Here is an 11,470-nt window from a genome sequence, read left to right on the forward strand (position 1 = left end):
TTTTGGATAAACATTTAAAGACAAGTCATTAAACAAATATAAAGATTTCTACAAATGGTGCTAGAACAATTTGATATCCATATAAAAATAACTGAACTTTGATCTATACCTTGCACTGTATACAGAAGTTAGCTTAAAATGGATCATAGGCGACTTCCCTGGTGGTCCAGTGGTTAAGACTCTGCTTTCCAGTGCAGGGGGCACGGGTTCCATCCCTGGTCAGGGAACTAAGGTCCCATATGCCATGGGGTGTGGCCAAAATTTTTTTAAATAAATAAATAAATAATCTATTTGATGGCTTAAAATTGGTGTTTTAGGATCAATGGGTCAAAAAAAAATGGATCATAGGCCTCATTGTAATACATTAAACCATAAAACTCTAGAATAAAACATAAGAGAATATTTTTCTTAGATTAGGCAGAGACTTCTTAGATACAACAACAAAAGCATGATCCAGAAAAGAAAAATTGTTAAACTTGACTGCCTCAAAATTAAAAACTTCTGTTCCTTGAGAGACACTGAAATGAGAATGTAAAAACAAATCACAGATCAAGAGAAAATATTTAAAAACCTATATCTGATAAAGGACTTGTATCTACAATATATAAAGACCTCTCAAAATTCAATAATAAGAAAGCAAACAACCTAATTTTTTTAAAAAATGGGTCAAAAATTTGAACAGAGATTTTTATGAAAGAAAATATATCAATGGCAGGTAAGTATATGAAAATATGATCAACATCATTAAGCATTAAGAAAATAAAAACTCAAATGAAAATGAGATGCTACTACATATCTATTAGAGTGACTAAAACTAGAAACACCATAGCAAATATGATAAGTACACTGCTGCTGAAAATGTAAATTGGTACAACCACTTTGGAAAACAACTTGGCAGTTTATTAAGAAGTTAAAAGGATACCTATCCCATGATCCAGCTATTTCACTAATAAGCATTTACCTAAGAGAAATGAAAGCACATGTCCATACAAAAGCTTGTGCATGAATGCTCATAGTAGCATTTTTTTCTGCAATAGTCCAAAACTGGTAATGGCCAAGTGTCCATCAATAAGTAAATGGAAGGGCTTCCCTGGTGGCGCAGTGGTTGCGCGTCCGCCTGCCGATGCAGGGGAACCGGTTTCGCGCCCCGGTCTGGGAGGATCCCACATGCCGCGGAGCGGCTGGGCCCGTGAGCCATGGCCGCTGGGCCTGCGCGTCCAGAGCCTGTGCTCCGCAACGGGAGAGGCCACAACAGCTATGATGTATCCATACATCAGGTTACTTACAGCAATAAAAAAGAATTGATACACACAACAGTATGGATGAATTTCAAAATAATTATGCTGAGTAAAAGGAACTAGACAATACACACTGTCCAATTCCTTTTCAGTGAAAACTAATCTATAGTGACAGAAAGCAGGAAAGGAGTTGTCTGGGAATAGAGGGGGAGGGGCAGGATTACAAAGGGGAAAAAGGAAACTTTGGGGGATGACAGATATATTTACTGGGTATTTGCATGAATCAAAATATATAAAATTGTACATTTTTGATATGTGCATTTTATGGTATGTCAATTTTATATTAATAAACTGTTTTAAAATTAAACAAAACTAAACAAACAAAAGACAAGTAGAGACCGGAAATTATCAGGTCTGTGTAGCACAGTGGATCTAGCTGGGCCTAAGGCGAGATCTGCCCCAGCACTTTGTAGTTCAGTGTGTGAATAAACTTTATCTCTGAGGAAGTTGTTTTAGGTTGGATTTACTGTCAATAGAAACAAAGGAAGTTTTAACTGATATAAAGTGTCTTTTTTATCTTATCCTCTGGGGTGAATTCTTAATCGTTCAAAATTATACCAATTACATTAAAAATTGAGATTTGACATAACCACTAAAACCCTACCTGGTCTCCCAAGGCCTTGTCTTCATATATGCTTCACTCCCAGGAACCACAAGGTAGAAATAAAGTGACTGCATTTCCTCTGCATCCCATGAGCTAGCAGTATCTACTGATGATAAATCATCACTGCTTTTATCCTCACTAGGTCTATTAGGGTTTAGCAAATAAAAATACAAAGATTGCAATGGACGTGCTTATACTAAAATATTATTTGTTGTTTATCTGAAATTCAAATTTAACTGGGCACTGTGTATTTTATCTGGAATCTCTAGGTGAGATAAATAATCCCAGATTTATATCTTTGACAGTTTATATCTATATATTTATATTTATATCATGGAACTATTTCTGTTACCAAACAGAAATCATTTTAGGTATTTCAAGCAGAATGAGATGGAATAAAGAGAATTCTATACTTACAAATATGTTGGAAGGAAGAAAAATAAAGGTCAGAGAAGTTTCCTTCTATATCTCAAGTGTACAACTAGATTTCAGGAAATCTAGTGCTTGGGTCAGAAACTGCTAAAAACCAGTTCCTCTGGGCATGGCTACCTAACAGCAACTTATAGACTGGGAGAAAATATTTGCAAACCTCCTATCTGATAAGGGGTTAATGTCCAAATCTCCAAAGAACTTATATGACTCAGCAGCCAAAAAATAAATAACCCAATTTTAAAATGAGTAAAAGAAGCTGAATAGACATTTTTTCAAAGACATACAAATGGCCAACAGGTACATGAAGAGTGCTCAACATCACAAACCATTGGGGAAATGCAAATCTAAACCACAATGAGCTATCACCTCACACCTCTTAGGATGTCTATTATCAAAAAGATAAGAAATAACAAGTGCTGGTGAGGATGTAGAGAAAAGGGTATTCTTGTATACTGTTAGTGGAAATGTAAACTGGTATACCCATTATAGAAAACAGTACAGAAAGTTCCTCAAGAAATTTAAAACAGAACTACCATATGATCCAGCAATACCAGTTCTGGGTATTTATCCAAAGGAAATGAAACCAGGATCTTGAAGAGATATCTGTACTCCCATGTTCATTGCAGCACTATTCACAATAGCCAAACATTAGGTATGTAAACAACCTAAGTGTCTGTTGACGGATGGATGAAGAAAATGTGAGATAAACACACACACACACACACACACACACACACACACACCATGGAATATCACTCAGTCTTAAAAAAGAAGGAAATCCTGCCATTTACAACAACATGGATGAACATGGAGGGCATTATGCTAAGTAAAATAAGTCAGAGAAAGAAAAAGAAAAATAGTATATGATTTCCCTAACATGTACAATCTAAAAAAAAAAGTTGAACTCACAGAAACAGAGTAGAAAAGTGGTTGTCAGGGGCTGGCAGGGTGGGGTAATAGGGAGAGGTTGGTAAAAGGTTACTTTTAGCTATAAAATGAATAAGGTCTGAGGATCTAACGTATAACATGGTGACTACAGCTGATAATACTGTATTGTATAAATTTCCTAAGAAAGTAGAATTTAAGTGTTTTCACCAAAAATAAATAAATAAATAAATATGTGAGGTGATGGATGACAATGTATACATATATCAAATCATCACATTATACACTTTAAATATATTATAATTCTGTTTGTCAATTATATTTCAATAAATCTGAGGATGGGGAGAGCACGTACTGTGTGCGTTAATTTATATGAATTTCAAAAATAAGCAGAGATGATCTAAGGTGTTAGAAGTCAGAAGAGTGGTTACCTCTGTGGTTGGAGGGTGAGATTGATTGACAAGTAACAGGAAGGATTCTTCTTGGGTGCTGAAAATATTCTGTGTCTTTAACAGGGTGTTGATTACATAGATAAATACATAAATATTCATCAAGCTATAAATTTAATATTAATGCAGTTTACAGGGTACATGTTCTATTCCAATTAAAAGGTTTTTTCAAAAGTCATGTGTGCTGAAGCCAACACATTTATTTATCACTACCAGAAGAAGAACAATATTCTCTACTTTCCTTACAACTTTCAAATTTCATCAAATGTCTCTCACTGATGAAAACTGGAGTCATACCAGCAAGAGACTCTGGGAAATTTAATTCCCAGGATTCTGGGCTTACAAAACAGGAAATAGTATAAAAGGAAGTAAGAATAGAATAAGTGCCGAGTATCCCTAGCAATCCATTTATCTTGTGAGAATTTAATTAAAAGCAAAGAATAAAAAGTGTTCTAGAATATGGCACTATGGATGATATTTTTAAAATATTCCTCTTGGAATATCCTAGGAGTCATAATTAAAATCCAAGAGAGGTACGTGTGTGTTTGTGTGTGTGTGTGTGTGTGTGTGTATGTGTGTGTGTGTATTTTAACCAGGATAGCAATATGAGGGAAACATGGTTACCTAGAAACTAGAGTATTAAAATTATGAGTCCCTATACAATTCCATGATTAAAATTTAAATGTTCTTAGAATGTAGGAATGACAATTTTAATTAGACTATACTTTAACAGAACAAAACACAAGCATTGATTCTCTAACAAAAGAATTGTTATTGAAATGATAGAAGATGCAACTAAATTAAAATAACACATTTCAACACCTCTCTTAACATAACCCATGATATAAAAAATAAGTATATCTTATTTATGTTTTTTTTTTTTTTTCTTTCTTTTTCTTTTTTTCTTTTTTTCTTCTTCTTTTCTTTCTTCTTCTTATTTATGTTTTTATTTTCCTTGTATAAAAAATAAGTATATCTTATTTATGTTTTTTTTTTTTTTTTCTTTCTTTTTCTTTTTTTTCTTTTTTTCTTTTTTTCTTCTTCTTTTCTTTCTTCTTCTTATTTATGTTTTTATTTTCCTTGTTTTATTTACTTTGCTTAGAAACTTAATCTTTGAATGTACCATGTCTAGCTTCAAGCTTATCAATCCAGTGTTATGATTTTTTAAATTAGCACATTTTACTAGAAATATTTTGCATATTATAAAGTGTCCTGCCATTAATGGTGTAATTTTCAAGTTTTTTCCAAATTAAAAAAAACCTGATTATACATGCCATAAACCAATAGTTCAATGTTTTATCACACCATATTACAACTACAAAACCTATGTTATTACAGAGAATCATAAGTTTGTAAGGCTTACAAAGAACAGTGAAAGTACTTTTTAAAGATTTGTTGAGTACTCTTCTGCAAATTTTCATCTTTAATGCTATCCCCATTGCTACAACTTGCCATGTGTTCTCGCCCATCCTCCTGCTACTGCCTAGGCAATATCATCTGACAAGTAAAGCCCATATAACTCTTTTTCATTTGGAAGCCTCCAATTGTAGTCTTACCTTGGTATAAATTTGACACGTCTCCTTATGAGGAGGAACATAGGGCTGCCCACAAAATAAAGAAACTTTGCCTCACTCCACCTGTCATTTGATCTTTTCCCACCTCTACTGAGAGTGGGAACCCTAGGTTCATTTGAATGTAGTGTCCTCACGTATCTCAGCATGGTCCTAAGGAGAAAAACACAGTCTCTCTAATGGAAAGTATTCTCCCAATCTTCCTCAAATAGCATATTTTGCAATTTCAAGTTGACTGATCATTTCCTTCTGATTTATCATATACCACTGTGCTGCATGGGTCATCCAATAAACTATTCATGAGAACATTTGCAGCAGGATTACTAGGAAAAAAAAAAAGACAACTCAAAAACTACATTTACCAACATCAAGGTCCTCTCTCTTGCCATTCTCTTTTTTCACTAACATTATTACCCCCTTATTTCAGTATTGTAGTCATTTGACATTTTCCATACATCATTGAAGACTTTAGTCTGAGTTGGATGAGAACATTTTCAAACATCTAGAATTCAGCACAACATCTCTGACCCACCATAACATCTGTAACTTTTCTGTGAAAGCTTTTGTTTCTTCATCACTTCTTGGACTTCCATGTGCTATTTGGCATTCTTTCCCTGATTCTGTTTTCTTAGTGATCTCTGAACTTATTTTACAAAATATTTTCAATTCTTCCCCTCTTCTTTGTTACACTCATCTAAATCTGACCACAATTTTCTTTGCTTGAATATGTTTTAGTATATGTAAGTTGCACCTACTCTCTTGTTTGTTTGTGGGGTTTTTTTTTTTGCCTTTTCACCATCTCTTAACTATATTCTTTCTTTTAACTATTTATGTTTTAATTTACACTCTCACTTTTTTCTATCTATGCATACAAGAGGCCCCATGATACAATGGGAAGGCATTGGAGAGGCAAGAGATCTGGGGTTAATCCTGGCATATTAACTCTCTCTTTGACTCTAGGCAAACCACTGCCCCTCTGTGGGCCTCACTTTCCTCACTGTAAATGAGAAAGCTAATTGGGATGCTCTGTGAAGTTATGCTAGTGCTAGAAATTCTGTAGTTCTAAGAATCAGTAACTAACCATATCTACGTCTATAGGCTATATCTATACCTATCTATCTATTTCCCTGTTACAGTCGATCTATTTCTTGGACAAAAAATAGAATCAAACTTTTTCTCCCAGTTCCCAGTTCTAAATTCTGCAATATTATATTACTTTTTTGGTTCCTTTTTACTTGAACTTCTACTTTATTTGTTGTCTACTTCTTCCTGTTTTGGCTCTGAAGTCTAGAGAAATAAGACTGTAAAAGCTGTAAACATTCTGCTCTGTAAGTCTCAAACCTGGCAACATTTGTGAAGCTGCTCAGTTTTTGAACACATGTGCACATACACACACACTCACACATACACACACTTTGCTGTTTCTGGAATCATACTGATCTAAGTTCAAACCCTAGCTATACACTTCTCTCTCTAAGCCATAGTTTCCTCAAATGTGAAAAGAAAGTACTATCCCATAATATCTGTCATGAGAATTAAATAGGATAACAATGTATATATAGTGCTCCACACCGGTACGTAGTAGGTCTTAAGCTGTTCTCCTTCTCCTCCTTCTCATTATTTTAATATTATTTCACATATAAAATGTAACTCAGCTCCTTGAGGCAAGTCAACTTCCTTTGTCCTCCACACCAGGCACCAGAACTGTGACTCCAGTGGAAAGATGGGGTCCTTCAGATCCCTGGATCTATTTTTAATAACCCTTAGAAGAGTTCTTTATTTAAAGATTTTCTGGCAATAATAAAAGGATTTGTTGGCAACAACTAAATCAACTCTCCATAAGGAAACTACATAAAGTTTATTCTAAGGTGTAAACGTCAGTTCCAGAACACCCCCTCTTCCCTGAGGAACTGGCACCTCACTTGGCCAGTGTAATCAAGGTGATAACATTTGCCTTGGCCCTGCATGGAACCTCTTGGCCCTGCATGGAACCTCTTCCAGATTTTGTCACAAGCAGATTCCTTCTTCTTTGCCCCAACAGGAACTCCTTTGTCTTCTCACCATGAAACCAATGACTCTAACTGCATCCTTACCCTTATTCTTTGCCTTCTCCCCCGTTATCGTGGAAGCCATGACTTGCCCACCCTCCACCTGTGCTCCAGATCCTGCTTCCATTCACCTTCTCGGAGGCTTTTACTCCATGGTCACCTCTTTCTCTCCTGCATTACTGATTCCATCTCAACCATGCCGTTCCCGTCTGCTCTTGACATGTTCTAGGATATACTCTCCTTAAAAAGTAAACCTTCTCCCTCAATCCTAAATCCTCCTGTAGCTGATACTCCACCTCTGATCCCCTTTCACAGCAAAACTTCTCAAAAATCTGCTCTCCTCTTCATTTCCTCAACTTCCATTCATTCTTCAATCACTCTGGCTTCCTTCACGATTGATGAGAACTTTTCTTTGTATGGTAACCAATAAACCATCATCTGGTCAAATCCAAGCCCATCTCTCTGGTCTTCTCTGCCTTGGCCTCTTAACAGCATTCACGGAGCACTCACTTTTTCTTAAAATATTTTCCCCTCCACTTCCACGTTGCCATACAATCTTGGCTTTCCTTTTATTCTACCCTCTATCTCCTTTGCTGGATCATCCTCTTTTCCAACATCTAAATATTGGAGAACCTTGGGGCTCAGTCCTGAGAGGTTTGATCTTAATCTTTCTGAATTTAGTTTCTCCATCTGTAATCTCCTCCAGCTCCCTAAATAGAATTGCTGCTTTTCAGTTGACTTCCAAAATCTTAACTCTATCACCAAGCTCCTCCCTTATATATCTTGTATTTCTACCTAGATATCCAATAGGCGTCTACTTGACATGTTCTAAATCAATCTCTTAATATAACCCCCTCAGTTCTTCCAATCCTTCCCATCTCAGTAAATGGCACCATCATCTTTCCTGTTATTCAAGCTAAACACATAGCCTTACCCTTGACTCCTCTTTCCTCCCCTCCCCCAATTTAATCTAGTTAAGTCCTGCCTATTATTTCCAACTATGAAATATATCTCAAAATATCCGTTTTTCTTTGCCTCAGATGCCACAATGCCCAGTTAAGCCATCATCATGAAATGTTTCATGTTACCTGGGCAGAGAACTTGGAGTGAAGGGGGATTAAATCATAATGTTGATATATTTACATGGCAAGGAGTTTCCCCAATCTTCAGCTCTGTCTTTTCAAGAAGGAATTTTAATGGACAGGGGAGGCATACGATGTACACTTACTCCATTAGAAGAAGAACTGGAGTGAAGAAGAAATGCGATTACAAGTACAAAGAACACATGGACCAAATGGATATGATATTCCTTTTTTGGAAGGTCCCTAAGTATTGACTAGTAGGAAAGCATAATGGTAATAGTTTAAAAATTAAATTAGTAATAAATCCATGCTTTGAATGTGTTAATCCAAAATGACTCCAAAATGTAACAGTTCTGTCTTTCTAATCTGAATATGTTAAATCTGCAACTTTTTCTGAAGGCTAAAAATCATTGTGTTTTCAATATGCTGTAGCAATAAATGAGATTTGGTAGAAAATATATTTTCATGTGTGAAGTTAGAACTTAAAATAATTCTCATTTATTCCTCTTGTATCTCCACATCCCCACCTCTCATACAGCCCAAAAAATAGTCATTTGGGACACTGCTATGTAATTCCTTCATGCTCTAAAGTAATAAATTACTGGCACATAAATGCATAATTTAATATTGACTCAGTTTTTATTGTGGGATCTAGCAAATATCTCTTGCAATTCGAGTCACCTTCCAATTCTCCTATTGGTTTCTTCACTTTGGGGAGCAGGGAGTTGCTAATATTTTTATTTGCTTGTTTGCTTAGCTCTATGCCACCTTTCTGAAGCCTAGCATAGGACAGATGAGGCAATGTAATGATGGAAAGATGGCCACCCTCTGTGAATCCTCTGTTTATATTTACCTCAGTGGTTGGCTTTCACTGCTCTCTAGAGAAGACAGAGTCTCTGCTCTGGTCTTTCAAATATTTTAAGAGAACTAAAATCTTAACTTTGGTTTCTCTCATTGCTGTCTTTATTTTTCTAGCTTCTACCAAACAACAATTTTTCTCTTGTCCGCCACCTCCCAGATGACTTTATTGCCCTCAGCTATTCCTTTAAATCTTTCTCTGCCAATCAGAATTCCAATGCTACTCTACTCTATAGTATGTTCGCACTGTAATTTTGTGAAATACATGTTTGTTAGTTGACTCAAGACATCCTTTGAATTTCTCTCTTGCCCTACTGCCATTCTGACTGTATTTTTCAATTCTATTTCTTTCCTATTCTATATTTCCACTTGTTATAGCTTCTATATTTTTACCTCAATCAAAGTCACAGTGTCTCTTAGCCACACCTTTTCTGATCTTTACATTATTGAGGGATATTCTTTATCCTTGGCTTATTCAGAGGAATCACTAAAATCACTCTGAAGTCCTGGCCTCTCTTCCCTCATGTATCCTCCAAAGTCTGATCCATTTTTTTTCCCCACCAATATGAAGCTTACAGAGAATTCACTATTAACAAGGATTTTAATTATCTTAAACATGTTTCTTGTGTTCAATCCAACTGAGTTTCTAATCAGCGTTACCTGGTTAAACAATTCTTCTCAGCCCCCTGTGGCAAGCCTTCACTGTGATTCTTCCCTCGAAGGCACCACCAGCAGCATCCTCTTAGAGCCTGAACATCTTTCAAGCTTACTCTCAAGCTCCTCCCCAAACTAGTCCTTATTTTAAAAAAACATCTAAGCCAACAAGGTGAGTTTGCTTTCCTTTTCCTCTCCCTTCTTTTGTTTCTCTTTTCCACACTAACTCATCTTCTCACTATTACTCCTCTCTTTGACAGTCCCCATTTGCAGGGCACCTAGACACTGACACGGGCTTGGCTTGAGCTGAGGACCACAGCTGAGAGCTCGTCACAGGCAAGCATCACCTGGCGGGCACCCGCTGTGGCTTTCCTCTTCCACAAGGACCACAGAAGCCTAAACAAATGCTCGCCTGTTGCTTTCCCCTGACTCCTCCAACACCTGAACCACCTGAGCTTTTAGCTGCAGATTGAAAATTGGAAGCAGTGAAAATTGTTTTAGGAGTCCTGGGCCCTTTACTCCTAATATTTCCTGTAAATTAAACGTGGTTTGCTTTCCTCATTCTTTGCTCTTCCTTTACCCCTCATCCCAGGGACAGTCATGCTGCCTCATCAGAAATACAAGCCTCTCACACAGGTAAAAGAGGGTCCACAAACTAAATTTGATAGGAAAGCTATTTGAACTGTATTTTCTCTAGTATTTGTAATTACTTCTAACCTGGAAATTATAGGGGTCTGCTGTAATCTAGTCTGGCAGGGTGTCACAATTAAAGAAACATAGTCAAACAAACAAAAGTGAATAAAAATTATTTCAAATCTGCATTCATCCCTTAAGAAAGCCCAAAAGGCAGAGTAAAAGATCCTTTAAAATCCGTTCTAGCCATCATTGCCACTCTCAATACTCTCCACACAGGCAGAGATCCTCACAAAAACTCAACCCATATTTTCTCTCTTTCCATATTTTCTCTCTTATGTTAATGGCTAAAAATCACTCCTTCTTTAGCTCATGAATGCAGCTCCCTTGGTATACACACTACTTTCCCATTTCCCTCCTTCATACCCATGCCATCACTTCATCCACCATGTCTTCCCCAGAAACCCAAGATCTCCACTTATCGAACATTCCAAAGCACAGAGGAAAGAGGTGTAGTGAATCTGCTTCTCTCACAAGAATCAGCACATCAGCCAAACTCTAAACAACAAAGGAGAGCCCATGAACTAATCCATCACTGAAGAATATAATTCTCCCTCCTTTAAAGTGGGCACAGGAGTGAGAAAAACTATGAATATGGTGAGTAGCTTATTATATTTTCTTTTTACAAAGTTCAAATCCATATTACTTGACTATCTCCTGCACAGAAAAGCTTACAGAGATATTTTCTGACTATACTCCTACATCTATGATGTATTTAATGTAACCTTTCTACATAAAGGTCTAGAATTAATCAATATACAGATCTAGTGTATACAGAGCACTTCTGGAATACGGTAGTGAAAAGAACATTCGTCTAAGAGTTAGAAGACCTAGAACTGAACTCTGCACTATCACTGGCTGAATGACACTTACCAAGTCACTTGCTGTCTTACTTT

The sequence above is a fragment of the Physeter macrocephalus genome, chromosome 10 (assembly GCF_002837175.3).
Source record: "Physeter macrocephalus isolate SW-GA chromosome 10, ASM283717v5, whole genome shotgun sequence".
In the NCBI taxonomy this organism is placed as follows: Eukaryota; Metazoa; Chordata; class Mammalia; order Artiodactyla; family Physeteridae; genus Physeter; species Physeter macrocephalus.